This window comes from Ambystoma mexicanum, chromosome 2q (genome assembly GCF_040938575.1).
Source record: "Ambystoma mexicanum isolate Mex_15411 chromosome 2q, UKY_AmexF1_1, whole genome shotgun sequence".
NCBI classification, from domain to species: domain Eukaryota; kingdom Metazoa; phylum Chordata; class Amphibia; order Caudata; family Ambystomatidae; genus Ambystoma; species Ambystoma mexicanum.
In genome coordinates this window covers 186,539,110-186,558,207 of record NC_090924.1, presented here as the reverse complement: position 1 = coordinate 186,558,207, position 19,098 = coordinate 186,539,110, and the positions used below count along the sequence as shown (strand labels likewise).

Below are 19,098 nucleotides of genomic sequence, written 5' to 3'. Positions count from 1 at the left end.
AGAAAATATGGTATTCGGGGGTTGGGGGGCTATGTTTTTACATGGAAAAGATTTTAGGCTTTTAATCAAGTGGAAATGGCTCTGTGGCTGGTATCTCAGCCTGTTGATGCTTTGTTGAGTTGCTTGGAACATGCAAGGAAGGAGACCTGAAGCACTCCCAACCAGGTTGCATGTCTCCAAGTTACTGAAATCCCACAGACCTCCTCCCTGTGCCACAAAGTTCTGGGCACTGAGCTCTGTAGTTCCCCACAAGTCGCAAAGCACCCCAGATTTACTTTCTCAAAGTTGCTAGTGACTGCTACCCCACCTCGACCACTATATTTTCCCCAGATACTTGCTACTGTGGAGTAAGCAGGGCTAATAAAGAGGGAGAGGGGGTTTGCCTATGCAAATCATCTGCCAGGATCCTACCTGGCAGGTCATTCCATCTTACCAGCTGACACCTGGGCAGCGGCAGGTAATTTGGAGAACAGACATATACGGACAGGCCACAAAGCAAAGGTTGGGCCGTTGATTGAGGATCCCTTTAGCCATGCCTCCCTAAGTTACCGAGGTCCAGAAAAATTCCACCCTCAGCTCTCATAGAGAGGTCCTTGGCCGATCGTGGCCGATCAGGGGAGTAAAGGGTCGGGGGTGACTGCACACTGCCTCACCTTTTCACTGCTTTCTACAGTGGTAATGCTTTTGCAGAAGGGGCCAGTACAAGTGATTTTGTTCTGCGCTGTGGGAAAGTGGTTAATGTCAGTGGATAAATGTCAAACTACTTGCGCTGTTCAACACACATACATGCAGAGAAATAATGTTATGTTTTTTGGGGAAGATCTAGAGGGTCCTGCTGATGATTTATTAAACTGTCTGCTACTCTTTCTTTTACATAGAGTCTTCCCTGCCCAGGAATGTTTAAGGCATATTGTATGTCCCTCCCTTACAATGAAAACTCTGTTGAAAGCACAGAGGTACATAGGAATGGATCTGTTAAGAAATGAAACAAAAAGCCTGGAAAATGTCGAACCAGGTAGTATTTGGACTTACAAAAGACGGACTCACAGTCAAATGTGCTATCCGTTGACCCACTGACCCCCTTACCTTTTGTGTAAGACTTTTGCTCTCAGTAGGGTTGTCCAAAGTTCTCTTCTTAAAGCGGCTTTCTTATAAAAAATCCTAGACCTGCTTTTTGTGGCACACATGCCTCATATCCCGTTGCTCTTGATAAACTCACATCATCTCCCCCCAATACAAGCTGTAAAAGATTTCCAGGCCTTATCCGAGCAAACTAGACGTGGGTCGAAGGTTCAGCAATCCTTAAATCAGCAGTAAAGTTAACATTGAAATCAGCCTCAGAATCTCTTCAAGGATGGTCCAACATCTATTGCTTACAGGGCTCAATCGGACAGCTTCTGGCACTGATGCCTTAAGCCACCTCCTGTTGTTGCCTTGTCCTTGATACAGCCATGGGCCCACATACACTCAGTGGTACAGAGTTTTTCTCATGTCTATGGGTCTATTGTGATGCTCTCAGGCTTGCATCACCCAGCCATTGTGATGGGGAGGGGTGTCATTTTGCAAGCACCCTGGAGCATGAATCTGTATATCTTCAAATATAATTGGCATTAAACCAAACCCTTTAGGACCAGATCAATACAGCAGCAAAGAATGCTTATTCATTGTTGTTTCCCTCTTCATTTCATACCACCCGATATTTAAATGGTGTTTGGACTTTCTACCCTCTGACATAAGGACATTTGGTATGGCAAACCTTTGACTAGATGTCCTAATCAATGGTTTGATTGACTCTCCCTTTGCACTTGCTTCAGCAACACATGTACTAATATTGGAATGATAATGTGAACATTAAATTGTCCCCTGCTCTAAAGGATGACACGCACATTCGTAAAGCATTCACTATTTTTGGCACATGACAGGACAGAAACTTTCTTAATTTGCAAGTCTTTATTTTTTAATACATGTTTTTTTAATGAAGATTGAAATTGTATGTTCATACATATTACACGACAACACAATACATTTTGCGCCAAATTCAACACTCATGCCTCAGGAGCCTTTTACTTGTGAGTCCTATTGACTGAATGAACAGCCCCCTCTCCTTCAATTTCTTGACTTGTACTTTTAGAAGTGGCACGCTTCTTTTGTTTTTTTATCCCATTTTACCAAACTCGGTATTATCAGTTTCCACCTTGTTGTGCACTCCAGCGTAAACTGCTTTAAGGTGCTATTTGCAAACATTGTTCTGAACTACAGCTTTACTTGCTTCTAGGCCTTAATCTTTAATTGGGGCTGAGCAGTGTACTCTGGCTTTGGCTGCTTTTAGTTGGTTGGTTTCTTTTTTGATTTCTGTAACTTTCAAAGAGTCCCATTGTGAAATACCGTTGTCAGAATGTGCTACAGTGCATGAAAACTTAAAATAAATGGTTGTGAGAGGGGGAGGGAGGGGGCGGGGGGAGAAAGAGAGCGGGCGGGAGGGGGGAAGGTTAAGGAGGGAGGGAGAGAGAGAGAGAGAGAGAGAGAGAGAGAGAGAAAAAACAAAGAAAATATGGTATTCGGGGGGGGCTATGTTTTTACATGGAAAAGATTTTAGGCTTTTAATCAAGTGGAAAGAGGCTCTGTGGCTGGTATCTCAGCCTGTTGATGCTTTGTTGAGTTGCTTGGAACATGCAACAAAGGTGACCTGAAGCACTCCCGACCAGGTTGCATGTCTCTAATTTACTGAAATCCCACAGACCTCCTCCGTGTGCCACAAAGTACCTGAGCTCTGCAGTTGTTCCCCACAAGTCGCCAAGCTCCCCAGATTTACTTTCTCAGAGTTGCTAGTTACTGCTACCCTACCTCGACCACTATATTTTCCCCAGATACTTGCTACTGTGCAGAAAGCAGGGCTAAGAGAGAGGGAGAAGGGGTGTGCCTATGCAAATCATCTGCCAGGATCATTCCTGGGAGGCCATTCCATCCCACCAAATGACACCCGAGCAGCGGCACATAATTTGGAGAACAGAAATATTCGGACAGGCCACAAAGCAAAGGCTGGGCCGTTGATTGAGGAACCCTTTAGCCATGTCTCCCTAAGTTACCGAGGTCCAGAAAAATTCCACCCTCAGCTCTCATAGAGAGGTCCTTGGCCGATCGTGGCCGATCAGGGCCGTGAAGGGTCGGGGTGACTGCACACTGCCTCACCTTTTCACTGCTTTCTACAGCGGTAATGCTTTTGCAGAAGGGACCTGTACAAGTGATTTTATTCTGCGCTGTGGGAAAGTGACATTTAACCACTGGCATTAACCAAACGACTTGCGCTGCTCAACGCACATACATGCAGAGAAATCATTTCATGTTTTTTGGGGAAGGTCTAGAGGGTCTTGCTGATTATTTATGAAGCTGTACGCTACTCTTGCTTTTACAGAGAGTCTTCCCTGCCCAGGAATGTTTAAGGCATACTGTATATCCCTCCCTTACAATGAAAACTCTGTTAAAAGCACAGAGGTACATAGGAATGGATCTGTTAAGAAATGAAACGAAAAACCTGGACAAAATGTCGAAACGGGTAGGATTTGGACTTAGCACATCTGACTGTGAGTCAGTTAATTGTATCTCTTCACCCACTGACCCCCTTTCCTTTTGTGTAATCCTTTTGCTCTCAATAGGATTTTCCAAAGTGGCTTTCATATAAAAGATCATAGACCTGCATTTTGTGGCACACAAGCCTCATATCCCGTTGCTCTTTATAAATTCACATCATCTCCCACCAATACAAGCTGTAAAAGGTTTTCAGGGCTTAGCCAAGCAAACTAGACTTGGGTCGAAGGTTAAGCAATCCTTAAATCAGCAGCAGAGTTAACATTGAAATCAGCCTCAGAATCTCTTAAAGGATGGTCCAACATCTGTTGCTTGCAGCACGCAATGGGGCAGCCTGGGTGCTGACAGCTTAAGCCAGCTCCTGTTCTTGCCTTGTCCTTGATCCTGCCATGGGCCCACATGCACTCAGAGGAATAGAGTGTTTCTCGTGTCTATGGGTCTGCCGTGATGCTCTCACGCTTGCATCACCCAGCCTTCGTGATGGGGAGGGTGTGTCAATTTGCAAGCACCCTGCAGCATGAATCTGTTTATCTTTAAATATAATTGCTATTAAACCAAACCCTTTAGGACCGGATCAATACGGCAGAAAAAGAATGCTGATGTATTGCTGTTTGCCTCTTAATTTCATACCATCCAACATATAAATGGTGTTTGGTCAATGATTTGCCATATCAAATGTCCTTATGTCACAGGCAGAAAGTTCAGAGGTCCTAATCAATGGTTTGGTTGGCTCTCCCTTTGCGCTTGCCTTAAGGCGCCAGCACCAGAGGCTGCCCGATTGCGCCCTGAAAGCAACCAATGTTGACCCATCCTTTAAGAGATTCTGAGGCTGATTTCAATGTTATTTTTGCTGCTGATTTAACGATTGCTCAACCTTCGACCCACGTCTAGTTTCCTTGGCTATGCCCTTGACATCTTTTACAGCTTGCATTGGTGGGAGATGATGTGAGTTTATCGAGAGCAACGGGATATGAGGCATGTGGGCCATAAAAAACAGCTCTGGGATTTTCTTTTAATAAGAAAGCCCCTTTAAGTAGGGAACTTTGGATGGACAGCCCTGCTGAGAGCAAAAGGATTACACAAAAGATAAGGGGGTCAGTGGGTCAAGGGATAGCACATCTGACTGTGAGTCAGTTTATTGTTAGTCCAAATCCTACCTGTTTCAACATTTTTCCAGGCTTTTTGTTTAATTTCTTAACAGATCCATTCCTATGTAGCTCAGCAACACATGTACTAATATTGGAATGATAATGGGAACATTGAATTGGCCCCTGCTCTGAAGGATGACACGTACATTTGTAAAGCATTCACTATTTTTAGCACATGACGGGACAGAAACTTTGTTAATTTGCAAGTCTTTATTTTTTAATTCATCTTTTTTGATGAAGATTGAAATTGTATGTTCATAGGGGCTGACGCCTGGGCAGCGGCAGGCAATTTGGAGAACAGAAATATTATTCATACATATTAAACAACAACACAATACATTTTGCGCCAAATTCAACACTAATGCCTCAGGAGCCTTTTACTTGTGAGTCCTAGTGACTGAATGAACAGCCCCGTCCCCTTCAATTTCTTGACTTGTACTTTTAGAAGTGGCACGGTTCCCATTCGACCAAATTCAGTATTATCACTTTCCCCATTGTTGTGCACGCCAGCGTAAACTGCTTTAAGGTGCTATTTGCAAACATCGCTCTGAACTACAGCTTTATTTGCTTCTAGGCCTTTATCTTTAATTGGGGCTGAGCAGTGTACTCTGGATTTGGCTGCTTTTAGTTGGTTGATTTCTTTTTTGATTTCTGTAACCTTCAAAGAGTCCCATTGTGAAATACCATTGTCAGAATATGCTACAGTGCATGAAAACTTAAAATAAATGGTTGTGAGAGGGAGAGGGAGAGGGGGAGGGAGGGGGCGGGGGGAGAAAGAGAGCGGGCTGGAGGGAGGAAGGAGGGAGGGAAGGAGGAAGGGAGAGAGAGAGAGAGACAGAGAGAGAGGAAACAAAGAAAATATGGTATTCGGGGGTTGGGGGGCTATGTTTTTACATGGAAAAGATTTTAGGCTTTTAATCAAGTGGAAATGGCTCTGTGGCTGGTATCTCAGCCTGTTGATGCTTTGTTGAGTTGCTTGGAACATGCAAGGAAGGAGACCTGAAGCACTCCCAACCAGGTTGCATGTCTCCAAGTTACTGAAATCCCACAGACCTCCTCCCTGTGCCACAAAGTTCTGGGCACTGAGCTCTGTAGTTCCCCACAAGTCGCAAAGCACCCCAGATTTACTTTCTCAAAGTTGCTAGTGACTGCTACCCCACCTCGACCACTATATTTTCCCCAGATACTTGCTACTGTGGAGTAAGCAGGGCTAATAAAGAGGGAGAGGGGGTTTGCCTATGCAAATCATCTGCCAGGATCCTACCTGGCAGGTCATTCCATCTTACCAGCTGACACCTGGGCAGCGGCAGGTAATTTGGAGAACAGACATATACGGACAGGCCACAAAGCAAAGGTTGGGCCGTTGATTGAGGATCCCTTTAGCCATGCCTCCCTAAGTTACCGAGGTCCAGAAAAATTCCACCCTCAGCTCTCATAGAGAGGTCCTTGGCCGATCGTGGCCGATCAGGGGAGTAAAGGGTCGGGGGTGACTGCACACTGCCTCACCTTTTCACTGCTTTCTACAGTGGTAATGCTTTTGCAGAAGGGGCCAGTACAAGTGATTTTGTTCTGCGCTGTGGGAAAGTGGTTAATGTCAGTGGATAAATGTCAAACTACTTGCGCTGTTCAACACACATACATGCAGAGAAATAATGTTATGTTTTTTGGGGAAGATCTAGAGGGTCCTGCTGATGATTTATTAAACTGTCTGCTACTCTTTCTTTTACATAGAGTCTTCCCTGCCCAGGAATGTTTAAGGCATATTGTATGTCCCTCCCTTACAATGAAAACTCTGTTGAAAGCACAGAGGTACATAGGAATGGATCTGTTAAGAAATGAAACAAAAAGCCTGGAAAATGTCGAACCAGGTAGTATTTGGACTTACAAAAGACGGACTCACAGTCAAATGTGCTATCCGTTGACCCACTGACCCCCTTACCTTTTGTGTAAGACTTTTGCTCTCAGTAGGGTTGTCCAAAGTTCTCTTCTTAAAGCGGCTTTCTTATAAAAAATCCTAGACCTGCTTTTTGTGGCACACATGCCTCATATCCCGTTGCTCTTGATAAACTCACATCATCTCCCCCCAATACAAGCTGTAAAAGATTTCCAGGCCTTATCCGAGCAAACTAGACGTGGGTCGAAGGTTCAGCAATCCTTAAATCAGCAGTAAAGTTAACATTGAAATCAGCCTCAGAATCTCTTCAAGGATGGTCCAACATCTATTGCTTACAGGGCTCAATCGGACAGCTTCTGGCACTGATGCCTTAAGCCACCTCCTGTTGTTGCCTTGTCCTTGATACAGCCATGGGCCCACATACACTCAGTGGTACAGAGTTTTTCTCATGTCTATGGGTCTATTGTGATGCTCTCAGGCTTGCATCACCCAGCCATTGTGATGGGGAGGGGTGTCATTTTGCAAGCACCCTGGAGCATGAATCTGTATATCTTCAAATATAATTGGCATTAAACCAAACCCTTTAGGACCAGATCAATACAGCAGCAAAGAATGCTTATTCATTGTTGTTTCCCTCTTCATTTCATACCACCCGATATTTAAATGGTGTTTGGACTTTCTACCCTCTGACATAAGGACATTTGGTATGGCAAACCTTTGACTAGATGTCCTAATCAATGGTTTGATTGACTCTCCCTTTGCACTTGCTTCAGCAACACATGTACTAATATTGGAATGATAATGTGAACATTAAATTGTCCCCTGCTCTAAAGGATGACACGCACATTCGTAAAGCATTCACTATTTTTGGCACATGACAGGACAGAAACTTTCTTAATTTGCAAGTCTTTATTTTTTAATACATGTTTTTTTAATGAAGATTGAAATTGTATGTTCATACATATTACACGACAACACAATACATTTTGCGCCAAATTCAACACTCATGCCTCAGGAGCCTTTTACTTGTGAGTCCTATTGACTGAATGAACAGCCCCCTCTCCTTCAATTTCTTGACTTGTACTTTTAGAAGTGGCACGCTTCTTTTGTTTTTTTATCCCATTTTACCAAACTCGGTATTATCAGTTTCCACCTTGTTGTGCACTCCAGCGTAAACTGCTTTAAGGTGCTATTTGCAAACATTGTTCTGAACTACAGCTTTACTTGCTTCTAGGCCTTAATCTTTAATTGGGGCTGAGCAGTGTACTCTGGCTTTGGCTGCTTTTAGTTGGTTGGTTTCTTTTTTGATTTCTGTAACTTTCAAAGAGTCCCATTGTGAAATACCGTTGTCAGAATGTGCTACAGTGCATGAAAATTTAAAATAAATGGTTGTGAGAGGGGGAGGGAGGGGGCGGGGGGAGAAAGAGAGCGGGCGGGAGGGGGGAAGGTTAAGGAGGGAGGGAGAGAGAGAGAGAGAGAGAGAGAGAGAGAGAAAAAACAAAGAAAATATGGTATTCGGGGGGGGCTATGTTTTTACATGGAAAAGATTTTAGGCTTTTAATCAAGTGGAAAGAGGCTCTGTGGCTGGTATCTCAGCCTGTTGATGCTTTGTTGAGTTGCTTGGAACATGCAACAAAGGTGACCTGAAGCACTCCCGACCAGGTTGCATGTCTCTAATTTACTGAAATCCCACAGACCTCCTCCGTGTGCCACAAAGTACCTGAGCTCTGCAGTTGTTCCCCACAAGTCGCCAAGCTCCCCAGATTTACTTTCTCAGAGTTGCTAGTTACTGCTACCCTACCTCGACCACTATATTTTCCCCAGATACTTGCTACTGTGCAGAAAGCAGGGCTAAGAGAGAGGGAGAAGGGGTGTGCCTATGCAAATCATCTGCCAGGATCATTCCTGGGAGGTCATTCCATCCCACCAAATGACACCCGAGCAGCGGCACATAATTTGGAGAACAGAAATATTCGGACAGGCCACAAAGCAAAGGCTGGGCCGTTGATTGAGGAACCCTTTAGCCATGTCTCCCTAAGTTACCGAGGTCCAGAAAAATTCCACCCTCAGCTCTCATAGAGAGGTCCTTGGCCGATCGTGGCCGATCAGGGCCGTGAAGGGTCGGGGTGACTGCACACTGCCTCACCTTTTCACTGCTTTCTACAGCGGTAATGCTTTTGCAGAAGGGACCTGTACAAGTGATTTTATTCTGCGCTGTGGGAAAGTGACATTTAACCACTGGCATTAACCAAACGACTTGCGCTGCTCAACGCACATACATGCAGAGAAATCATTTCATGTTTTTTGGGGAAGGTCTAGAGGGTCTTGCTGATTATTTATGAAGCTGTACGCTACTCTTGCTTTTACAGAGAGTCTTCCCTGCCCAGGAATGTTTAAGGCATACTGTATATCCCTCCCTTACAATGAAAACTCTGTTAAAAGCACAGAGGTACATAGGAATGGATCTGTTAAGAAATGAAACGAAAAACCTGGACAAAATGTCGAAACGGGTAGGATTTGGACTTAGCACATCTGACTGTGAGTCAGTTAATTGTATCTCTTCACCCACTGACCCCCTTTCCTTTTGTGTAATCCTTTTGCTCTCAATAGGATTTTCCAAAGTGGCTTTCATATAAAAGATCATAGACCTGCATTTTGTGGCACACAAGCCTCATATCCCGTTGCTCTTTATAAATTCACATCATCTCCCACCAATACAAGCTGTAAAAGGTTTTCAGGGCTTAGCCAAGCAAACTAGACTTGGGTCGAAGGTTAAGCAATCCTTAAATCAGCAGCAGAGTTAACATTGAAATCAGCCTCAGAATCTCTTAAAGGATGGTCCAACATCTGTTGCTTGCAGCACGCAATGGGGCAGCCTGGGTGCTGACAGCTTAAGCCAGCTCCTGTTCTTGCCTTGTCCTTGATCCTGCCATGGGCCCACATGCACTCAGAGGAATAGAGTGTTTCTCGTGTCTATGGGTCTGCCGTGATGCTCTCACGCTTGCATCACCCAGCCTTCGTGATGGGGAGGGTGTGTCAATTTGCAAGCACCCTGCAGCATGAATCTGTTTATCTTTAAATATAATTGCTATTAAACCAAACCCTTTAGGACCGGATCAATACGGCAGAAAAAGAATGCTGATGTATTGCTGTTTGCCTCTTAATTTCATACCATCCAACATATAAATGGTGTTTGGTCAATGATTTGCCATATCAAATGTCCTTATGTCACAGGCAGAAAGTTCAGAGGTCCTAATCAATGGTTTGGTTGGCTCTCCCTTTGCGCTTGCCTTAAGGCGCCAGCACCAGAGGCTGCCCGATTGCGCCCTGAAAGCAACCAATGTTGACCCATCCTTTAAGAGATTCTGAGGCTGATTTCAATGTTATTTTTGCTGCTGATTTAACGATTGCTCAACCTTCGACCCACGTCTAGTTTCCTTGGCTATGCCCTTGACATCTTTTACAGCTTGCATTGGTGGGAGATGATGTGAGTTTATCGAGAGCAACGGGATATGAGGCATGTGGGCCATAAAAAACAGCTCTGGGATTTTCTTTTAATAAGAAAGCCCCTTTAAGTAGGGAACTTTGGATGGACAGCCCTGCTGAGAGCAAAAGGATTACACAAAAGATAAGGGGGTCAGTGGGTCAAGGGATAGCACATCTGACTGTGAGTCAGTTTATTGTTAGTCCAAATCCTACCTGTTTCAACATTTTTCCAGGCTTTTTGTTTAATTTCTTAACAGATCCATTCCTATGTAGCTCAGCAACACATGTACTAATATTGGAATGATAATGGGAACATTGAATTGGCCCCTGCTCTGAAGGATGACACGTACATTTGTAAAGCATTCACTATTTTTAGCACATGACGGGACAGAAACTTTGTTAATTTGCAAGTCTTTATTTTTTAATTCATCTTTTTTGATGAAGATTGAAATTGTATGTTCATAGGGGCTGACGCCTGGGCAGCGGCAGGCAATTTGGAGAACAGAAATATTATTCATACATATTAAACAACAACACAATACATTTTGCGCCAAATTCAACACTAATGCCTCAGGAGCCTTTTACTTGTGAGTCCTAGTGACTGAATGAACAGCCCCGTCCCCTTCAATTTCTTGACTTGTACTTTTAGAAGTGGCACGGTTCCCATTCGACCAAATTCAGTATTATCACTTTCCCCATTGTTGTGCACGCCAGCGTAAACTGCTTTAAGGTGCTATTTGCAAACATCGCTCTGAACTACAGCTTTATTTGCTTCTAGGCCTTTATCTTTAATTGGGGCTGAGCAGTGTACTCTGGATTTGGCTGCTTTTAGTTGGTTGATTTCTTTTTTGATTTCTGTAACCTTCAAAGAGTCCCATTGTGAAATACCATTGTCAGAATATGCTACAGTGCATGAAAACTTAAAATAAATGGTTGTGAGAGGGAGAGGGAGAGGGGGAGGGAGGGGGCGGGGGGAGAAAGAGAGCGGGCTGGAGGGAGGAAGGAGGGAGGGAAGGAGGAAGGGAGAGAGAGAGAGAGACAGAGAGAGAGGAAACAAAGAAAATATGGTATTCGGGGGTTGGGGGGCTATGTTTTTACATGGAAAAGATTTTAGGCTTTTAATCAAGTGGAAATGGCTCTGTGGCTGGTATCTCAGCCTGTTGATGCTTTGTTGAGTTGCTTGGAACATGCAAGGAAGGAGACCTGAAGCACTCCCAACCAGGTTGCATGTCTCCAAGTTACTGAAATCCCACAGACCTCCTCCCTGTGCCACAAAGTTCTGGGCACTGAGCTCTGTAGTTCCCCACAAGTCGCAAAGCACCCCAGATTTACTTTCTCAAAGTTGCTAGTGACTGCTACCCCACCTCGACCACTATATTTTCCCCAGATACTTGCTACTGTGGAGTAAGCAGGGCTAATAAAGAGGGAGAGGGGGTTTGCCTATGCAAATCATCTGCCAGGATCCTACCTGGCAGGTCATTCCATCTTACCAGCTGACACCTGGGCAGCGGCAGGTAATTTGGAGAACAGACATATACGGACAGGCCACAAAGCAAAGGTTGGGCCGTTGATTGAGGATCCCTTTAGCCATGCCTCCCTAAGTTACCGAGGTCCAGAAAAATTCCACCCTCAGCTCTCATAGAGAGGTCCTTGGCCGATCGTGGCCGATCAGGGGAGTAAAGGGTCGGGGGTGACTGCACACTGCCTCACCTTTTCACTGCTTTCTACAGTGGTAATGCTTTTGCAGAAGGGGCCAGTACAAGTGATTTTGTTCTGCGCTGTGGGAAAGTGGTTAATGTCAGTGGATAAATGTCAAACTACTTGCGCTGTTCAACACACATACATGCAGAGAAATAATGTTATGTTTTTTGGGGAAGATCTAGAGGGTCCTGCTGATGATTTATTAAACTGTCTGCTACTCTTTCTTTTACATAGAGTCTTCCCTGCCCAGGAATGTTTAAGGCATATTGTATGTCCCTCCCTTACAATGAAAACTCTGTTGAAAGCACAGAGGTACATAGGAATGGATCTGTTAAGAAATGAAACAAAAAGCCTGGAAAATGTCGAACCAGGTAGTATTTGGACTTACAAAAGACGGACTCACAGTCAAATGTGCTATCCGTTGACCCACTGACCCCCTTACCTTTTGTGTAAGACTTTTGCTCTCAGTAGGGTTGTCCAAAGTTCTCTTCTTAAAGCGGCTTTCTTATAAAAAATCCTAGACCTGCTTTTTGTGGCACACATGCCTCATATCCCGTTGCTCTTGATAAACTCACATCATCTCCCCCCAATACAAGCTGTAAAAGATTTCCAGGCCTTATCCGAGCAAACTAGACGTGGGTCGAAGGTTCAGCAATCCTTAAATCAGCAGTAAAGTTAACATTGAAATCAGCCTCAGAATCTCTTCAAGGATGGTCCAACATCTATTGCTTACAGGGCTCAATCGGACAGCTTCTGGCACTGATGCCTTAAGCCACCTCCTGTTGTTGCCTTGTCCTTGATACAGCCATGGGCCCACATACACTCAGTGGTACAGAGTTTTTCTCATGTCTATGGGTCTATTGTGATGCTCTCAGGCTTGCATCACCCAGCCATTGTGATGGGGAGGGGTGTCATTTTGCAAGCACCCTGGAGCATGAATCTGTATATCTTCAAATATAATTGGCATTAAACCAAACCCTTTAGGACCAGATCAATACAGCAGCAAAGAATGCTTATTCATTGTTGTTTCCCTCTTCATTTCATACCACCCGATATTTAAATGGTGTTTGGACTTTCTACCCTCTGACATAAGGACATTTGGTATGGCAAACCTTTGACTAGATGTCCTAATCAATGGTTTGATTGACTCTCCCTTTGCACTTGCTTCAGCAACACATGTACTAATATTGGAATGATAATGTGAACATTAAATTGTCCCCTGCTCTAAAGGATGACACGCACATTCGTAAAGCATTCACTATTTTTGGCACATGACAGGACAGAAACTTTCTTAATTTGCAAGTCTTTATTTTTTAATACATGTTTTTTTAATGAAGATTGAAATTGTATGTTCATACATATTACACGACAACACAATACATTTTGCGCCAAATTCAACACTCATGCCTCAGGAGCCTTTTACTTGTGAGTCCTATTGACTGAATGAACAGCCCCCTCTCCTTCAATTTCTTGACTTGTACTTTTAGAAGTGGCACGCTTCTTTTGTTTTTTTATCCCATTTTACCAAACTCGGTATTATCAGTTTCCACCTTGTTGTGCACTCCAGCGTAAACTGCTTTAAGGTGCTATTTGCAAACATTGTTCTGAACTACAGCTTTACTTGCTTCTAGGCCTTAATCTTTAATTGGGGCTGAGCAGTGTACTCTGGCTTTGGCTGCTTTTAGTTGGTTGGTTTCTTTTTTGATTTCTGTAACTTTCAAAGAGTCCCATTGTGAAATACCGTTGTCAGAATGTGCTACAGTGCATGAAAACTTAAAATAAATGGTTGTGAGAGGGGGAGGGAGGGGGCGGGGGGAGAAAGAGAGCGGGCGGGAGGGGGGAAGGTTAAGGAGGGAGGGAGAGAGAGAGAGAGAGAGAGAGAGAGAGAGAGAGAGAAAAAACAAAGAAAATATGGTATTCGGGGGGGGCTATGTTTTTACATGGAAAAGATTTTAGGCTTTTAATCAAGTGGAAAGAGGCTCTGTGGCTGGTATCTCAGCCTGTTGATGCTTTGTTGAGTTGCTTGGAACATGCAACAAAGGTGACCTGAAGCACTCCCGACCAGGTTGCATGTCTCTAATTTACTGAAATCCCACAGACCTCCTCCGTGTGCCACAAAGTACCTGAGCTCTGCAGTTGTTCCCCACAAGTCGCCAAGCTCCCCAGATTTACTTTCTCAGAGTTGCTAGTTACTGCTACCCTACCTCGACCACTATATTTTCCCCAGATACTTGCTACTGTGCAGAAAGCAGGGCTAAGAGAGAGGGAGAAGGGGTGTGCCTATGCAAATCATCTGCCAGGATCATTCCTGGGAGGTCATTCCATCCCACCAAATGACACCCGAGCAGCGGCACATAATTTGGAGAACAGAAATATTCGGACAGGCCACAAAGCAAAGGCTGGGCCGTTGATTGAGGAACCCTTTAGCCATGTCTCCCTAAGTTACCGAGGTCCAGAAAAATTCCACCCTCAGCTCTCATAGAGAGGTCCTTGGCCGATCGTGGCCGATCAGGGCCGTGAAGGGTCGGGGTGACTGCACACTGCCTCACCTTTTCACTGCTTTCTACAGCGGTAATGCTTTTGCAGAAGGGACCTGTACAAGTGATTTTATTCTGCGCTGTGGGAAAGTGACATTTAACCACTGGCATTAACCAAACGACTTGCGCTGCTCAACGCACATACATGCAGAGAAATCATTTCATGTTTTTTGGGGAAGGTCTAGAGGGTCTTGCTGATTATTTATGAAGCTGTACGCTACTCTTGCTTTTACAGAGAGTCTTCCCTGCCCAGGAATGTTTAAGGCATACTGTATATCCCTCCCTTACAATGAAAACTCTGTTAAAAGCACAGAGGTACATAGGAATGGATCTGTTAAGAAATGAAACGAAAAACCTGGACAAAATGTCGAAACGGGTAGGATTTGGACTTAGCACATCTGACTGTGAGTCAGTTAATTGTATCTCTTCACCCACTGACCCCCTTTCCTTTTGTGTAATCCTTTTGCTCTCAATAGGATTTTCCAAAGTGGCTTTCATATAAAAGATCATAGACCTGCATTTTGTGGCACACAAGCCTCATATCCCGTTGCTCTTTATAAATTCACATCATCTCCCACCAATACAAGCTGTAAAAGGTTTTCAGGGCTTAGCCAAGCAAACTAGACTTGGGTCGAAGGTTAAGCAATCCTTAAATCAGCAGCAGAGTTAACATTGAAATCAGCCTCAGAATCTCTTAAAGGATGGTCCAACATCTGTTGCTTGCAGCACGCAATGGGGCAGCCTGGGTGCTGACAGCTTAAGCCAGCTCCTGTTCTTGCCTTGTCCTTGATCCAGCCATGGGCCCACATGCACTCAGAGGAATAGAGTGTTTCTCGTGTCTATGGGTCTGCCGTGATGCTCTCACGCTTGCATCACCCAGCCTTCGTGATGGGGAGGGTGTGTCAATTTGCAAGCACCCTGCAGCATGAATCTGTTTATCTTTAAATATAATTGCTATTAAACCAAACCCTTTAGGACCGGATCAATACGGCAGAAAAAGAATGCTGATGTATTGCTGTTTGCCTCTTAATTTCATACCATCCAACATATAAATGGTGTTTGGTCAATGATTTGCCATATCAAATGTCCTTATGTCACAGGCAGAAAGTTCAGAGGTCCTAATCAATGGTTTGGTTGGCTCTCCCTTTGCGCTTGCCTTAAGGCGCCAGCACCAGAGGCTGCCCGATTGCGCCCTGAAAGCAACCAATGTTGACCCATCCTTTAAGAGATTCTGAGGCTGATTTCAATGTTATTTTTGCTGCTGATTTAACGATTGCTCAACCTTCGACCCACGTCTAGTTTCCTTGGCTATGCCCTTGACATCTTTTACAGCTTGCATTGGTGGGAGATGATGTGAGTTTATCGAGAGCAACGGGATATGAGGCATGTGGGCCATAAAAAACAGCTCTGGGATTTTCTTTTAATAAGAAAGCCCCTTTAAGTAGGGAACTTTGGATGGACAGCCCTGCTGAGAGCAAAAGGATTACACAAAAGATAAGGGGGTCAGTGGGTCAAGGGATAGCACATCTGACTGTGAGTCAGTTTATTGTTAGTCCAAATCCTACCTGTTTCAACATTTTTCCAGGCTTTTTGTTTAATTTCTTAACAGATCCATTCCTATGTAGCTCAGCAACACATGTACTAATATTGGAATGATAATGGGAACATTGAATTGGCCCCTGCTCTGAAGGATGACACGTACATTTGTAAAGCATTCACTATTTTTAGCACATGACGGGACAGAAACTTTGTTAATTTGCAAGTCTTTATTTTTTAATTCATCTTTTTTGATGAAGATTGAAATTGTATGTTCATAGGGGCTGACGCCTGGGCAGCGGCAGGCAATTTGGAGAACAGAAATATTATTCATACATATTAAACAACAACACAATACATTTTGCGCCAAATTCAACACTAATGCCTCAGGAGCCTTTTACTTGTGAGTCCTAGTGACTGAATGAACAGCCCCGTCCCCTTCAATTTCTTGACTTGTACTTTTAGAAGTGGCACGGTTCCCATTCGACCAAATTCAGTATTATCACTTTCCCCATTGTTGTGCACGCCAGCGTAAACTGCTTTAAGGTGCTATTTGCAAACATCGCTCTGAACTACAGCTTTATTTGCTTCTAGGCCTTTATCTTTAATTGGGGCTGAGCAGTGTACTCTGGATTTGGCTGCTTTTAGTTGGTTGATTTCTTTTTTGATTTCTGTAACCTTCAAAGAGTCCCATTGTGAAATACCATTGTCAGAATATGCTACAGTGCATGAAAACTTAAAATAAATGGTTGGGAGAGGGAGAGGGGGAGGGAGGGGGCGGGGGGAGAAAGAGAGCGGGCGGGAGGGAGGAAGGAGGGAGGGAAGGAGGAAGGGAGAGAGAGAGAGAGACAGAGAGAGAGGAAACAAAGAAAATATGGTATTCGGGGGTTGGGGGGCTATGTTTTTACATGGAAAAGATTTTAGGCTTTTAATCAAGTGGAAATGGCTCTGTGGCTGGTATCTCAGCCTGTTGATGCTTTGTTGAGTTGCTTGGAACATGCAAGGAAGGAGACCTGAAGCACTCCCAACCAGGTTGCATGTCTCCAAGTTACTGAAATCCCACAGACCTCCTCCCTGTGCCACAAAGTTCTGGGCACTGAGCTCTGTAGTTCCCCACAAGTCGCAAAGCACCCCAGATTTACTTTCTCAAAGTTGCTAGTGACTGCTACCCCACCTCGACCACTATATTTTCCCCAGATACTTGCTACTGTGGAGTAAGCAGGGCTAATAAAGAGGGAGAGGGGGTTTGCCTATGCAAATCATCTGCCAGGATCCTACCTGGCAGGTCATTCCATCTTACCAGCTGACACCTGGGCAGCGGCAGGTAATTTGGAGAACAGACATATACGGACAGGCCACAAAGCAAAGGTTGGGCCGTTGATTGAGGATCCCTTTAGCCATGCCTCCCTAAGTTACCGAGGTCCAGAAAAATTCCACCCTCAGCTCTCATAGAGAGGTCCTTGGCCGATCGTGGCCGATCAGGGGAGTAAAGGGTCGGGGGTGACTGCACACTGCCTCACCTTTTCACTGCTTTCTACAGTGGTAATGCTTTTGCAGAAGGGGCCAGTACAAGTGATTTTGTTCTGCGCTGTGGGAAAGTGGTTAATGTCAGTGGATAAATGTCAAACTACTTGCGCTGTTCAACACACATACATGCAGAGAAATAATGTTATGTTTTTTGGGGAAGATCTAGAGGGTCCTGCTGATGATTTATTAAACTGTCTGCTACTCTTTCTTTTACATAGAGTCTTCCCTGCCCAGGAATGTTTAAGGCATATTGTATGTCCCTCCCTTACAATGAAAACTCTGTTGAAAGCACAGAGGTACATAGGAATGGATCTGTTAAGAAATGAAACAAAAAGCCTGGAAAATGTCGAACCAGGTAGTATTTGGACTTACAAAAGACGGACTCACAGTCAAATGTGCTATCCGTTGACCCACTGACCCCCTTACCTTTTGTGTAAGACTTTTGCTCTCAGTAGGGTTGTCCAAAGTTCTCTTCTTAAAGCGGCTTTCTTATAAAAAATCCTAGACCTGCTTTTTGTGGCACACATGCCTCATATCCCGTTGCTCTTGATAAACTCACATCATCTCCCCCCAATACAAGCTGTAAAAGATTTCCAGGCCTTATCCGAGCAAACTAGACGTGGGTCGAAGGTTCAGCAATCCTTAAATCAGCAGTAAAGTTAACATTGAAATCAGCCTCAGAATCTCTTCAAGGATGGTCCAACATCTATTGCTTACAGGGCTCAATCGGACAGCTTCTGGCACTGATGCCTTAAGCCACCTCCTGTTGTTGCCTTGTCCTTGATACAGCCATGGGCCCACATACACTCAGTGGTACAGAGTTTTTCTCATGTCTATGGGTCTATTGTGATGCTCTCAGGCTTGCATCACCCAGCCATTGTGATGGGGAGGGGTGTCATTTTGCAAGCACCCTGGAGCATGAATCTGTATATCTTCAAATATAATTGGCATTAAACCAAACCCTTTAGGACCAGATCAATACAGCAGCAAAGAATGCTTATTCATTGTTGTTTCCCTCTTCATTTCATACCACCCGATATTTAAATGGTGTTTGGACTTTCTACCCTCTGACATAAGGACATTTGGTATGGCAAACCTTTGACTAGATGTCCTAATCAATGGTTTGATTGACTCTCCCTTTGCACTTGCTTCAGCAACACATGTACTAATATTGGAATGATAATGTGAACATTAAATTGTCCCCTGCTCTAAAGGATGACACGCACATTCGTAAAGCATTCACTATTTTTGGCACATGACAGGACAGAAACTTTCTTAATTTGCAAGTCTTTATTTTTTAATACATGTTTTTTTAATGAAGATTGAAATTGTATGTTCATACATATTACACGACAACACAATACATTTTGCGCCAAATTCAACACTCATGCCTCAGGAGCCTTTTACTTGTGAGTCCTATTGACTGAATGAACAGCCCCCTCTCCTTCAATTTCTTGACTTGTACTTTTAGAAGTGGCACGCTTCTTTTGTTTTTTTATCCCATTTTACCAAACTCGGTATTATCAGTTTCCACCTTGTTGTGCACTCCAGCGTAAACTGCTTTAAGGTGCTATTTGCAAACATTGTTCTGAACTACAGCTTTACTTGCTTCTAGGCCTTAATCTTTAATTGGGGCTGAGCAGTGTACTCTGGCTTTGGCTGCTTTTAGTTGGTTGGTTTCTTT

The 19,098-nt window shown here is 44.1% G+C and overlaps 4 non-coding genes across 4 annotated transcripts; all 4 read left to right on the top strand.

Annotated features, from left to right (window-relative positions):
* Positions 1-1,805: 1,805 nt before the first annotated feature.
* Positions 1,806-1,910, top strand: LOC138570786 (U6 spliceosomal RNA). Its single transcript, XR_011303815.1, has one exon. It is a non-coding gene; the product is annotated as a U6 spliceosomal RNA (small nuclear RNA).
* A 5,481-nt stretch (positions 1,911-7,391) lies between these two features.
* Positions 7,392-7,496, top strand: LOC138570785 (U6 spliceosomal RNA). Its single transcript, XR_011303814.1, has one exon. It is a non-coding gene; the product is annotated as a U6 spliceosomal RNA (small nuclear RNA).
* Positions 7,497-12,975: 5,479 nt separating this feature from the next.
* LOC138570784 (U6 spliceosomal RNA) lies at positions 12,976-13,080 on the top strand. The gene has a single exon (XR_011303813.1). It is a non-coding gene; the product is annotated as a U6 spliceosomal RNA (small nuclear RNA).
* A 5,479-nt stretch (positions 13,081-18,559) lies between these two features.
* On the top strand, positions 18,560-18,664 carry LOC138570783 (U6 spliceosomal RNA). Its single transcript, XR_011303812.1, has one exon. It is a non-coding gene; the product is annotated as a U6 spliceosomal RNA (small nuclear RNA).
* Positions 18,665-19,098: the final 434 nt, after the last annotated feature.